The sequence below is a fragment of the Balaenoptera musculus genome, chromosome 12 (genome assembly GCF_009873245.2).
Source record: "Balaenoptera musculus isolate JJ_BM4_2016_0621 chromosome 12, mBalMus1.pri.v3, whole genome shotgun sequence".
Lineage (NCBI taxonomy): Eukaryota > Metazoa > Chordata > Mammalia > Artiodactyla > Balaenopteridae > Balaenoptera > Balaenoptera musculus.
In genome coordinates this window covers 44,828,358-44,830,088 of record NC_045796.1, presented here as the reverse complement: position 1 = coordinate 44,830,088, position 1,731 = coordinate 44,828,358, and positions in this window count along the sequence as shown.

The following is a 1,731-nucleotide window of genomic DNA, read 5'->3' as shown; positions in this document are numbered from 1 at the left end:
TCCATGCTATTATTATCTGATATTATGGGATTCTATTTGAGAATAGAATAGAAATAGGAAGTGTCTCTGCATATATATTTTTTTTACGTAGTGAGGCTGAGATTTCTCACCGACATTGGTGCTCAATTGATAATAAACCAAGCACACTTTGAGCCAGCCCCTGGGAGCTTGAGCACAAAAGGAAAAAAGTAAGGATTTAATACTTGATATTTCAGTTCACCACTGAAATTTAATGTGTTGCTTAATATGAAAATATCTGAGATGGTCCTGCTGGAAAGAGGGTGTGAATTGGAATAATGGGCTTGTCTACTAACTGTGGGAGCTTGAAGAAAATTCACATAACCTCTGATCCTCAACTTTCTCATCTGTAAGGTGGGGGATTATAATAGTTCCTTAACATGAAAAAGGTGTTAAAAAAAGGAAAATTCATAAACGTCAAAACTGGGCGGGTAACAGGGAACTTCTTCACAGGGCTTTGTCTACAAATCTCTCCCACCTTTCCCATTCCACCCGCCCTACACAATCAAATTATAATGAAGACGTCTACTGCTATGGACTGAAGATTTGAGTTCCCTGAAATTCAAATGTTGAAATTATAACCCCCATGGTGATGATGTCAGGAGGTAGTGCCTTTGGGAGTTGATGAATGGGATAATTGCCCTTGTAAAAAGAGGGCCTTGAAAGCTCCTTGCCCCTTCTGCCATGTGAAGTTACAGTGAGAAGACAGCCAATGGAGCCAATTCTCACCAGACAAGAATATGCTGCTGTCATAACCTTGGACTTGCCAGCCTCCAGAACTTTGAGAAATAAATTTCTATTGTTTATAAGCCACTGAGTCTATGGTATTTTGTTAGAGCAGTCTGAATAGACTCAAATACTCCTCCATCTTCCTTCTGCTAGTATTTCATCAAAAAATCTAATTCTGGAAAAGAACAAAAGATATGTTTGCAGCGGAGATAGCACCTCCTTTAGCTCCAGTTGTTGCCCTGCATTTGCATCTGTAGCAGCAAAAGTGCCTCAAGGGAGAACAGCTCTGAAGGGTGTCCCAGCTCCTCAGCCCCGTGTTTGTGACCCGCTGTGGATACTGTTAAACCACCTTGCAGTTCAACTTCTCCCTGTGCCCAGTCTTCCTGCCTTCACCCCCTCACAGGTGTTGTTCCTGAGAGCTCTTCCCAGTCTGGAGGCACGTCTCTGTTTCCTGGGGGAACCCAACCTAAAATGTCTTACAATAATTTTTACAATAAATGTCTTACAATAATAATTTAAATTAAAGCAGCACCGTGACCCAATGGCAGAACAATGATAGATCAGAAGATATGAGGGCAGAGTTTGGTGGGATGGATCTTAAGTCAGTGCCCTTGGCTGCCCACAGACCCTAAGTGGTGCTCGGGAGTGATTCTGGGTCAGGGTTAAAGTGTGGGAGCGTTTTTGGCTGTCACAATATGTCAGGGTGGCTAGAAGCTGGAGATGCTAGACTTTTTCTGGTGGGAGGATGTTCTCACAACAAGAAAAACTGTTCTGAATCTTGCACAAATTTCTCACCTTCCTCGACATTCATGGCTGTGAAAAACCTGTCTAACTACCTTAGCGTCGAACTAATTCCAGTTGTGTGTGAACTCAAAGTTTATTTTGCATAATTTTAAGAACTTCAGAATGTTGTTACCATGAAAATTAAGAAAAGATTGTATTTTGTTTCCAGAAATTTATAAAAAAAATTTTCAACATCAAAAA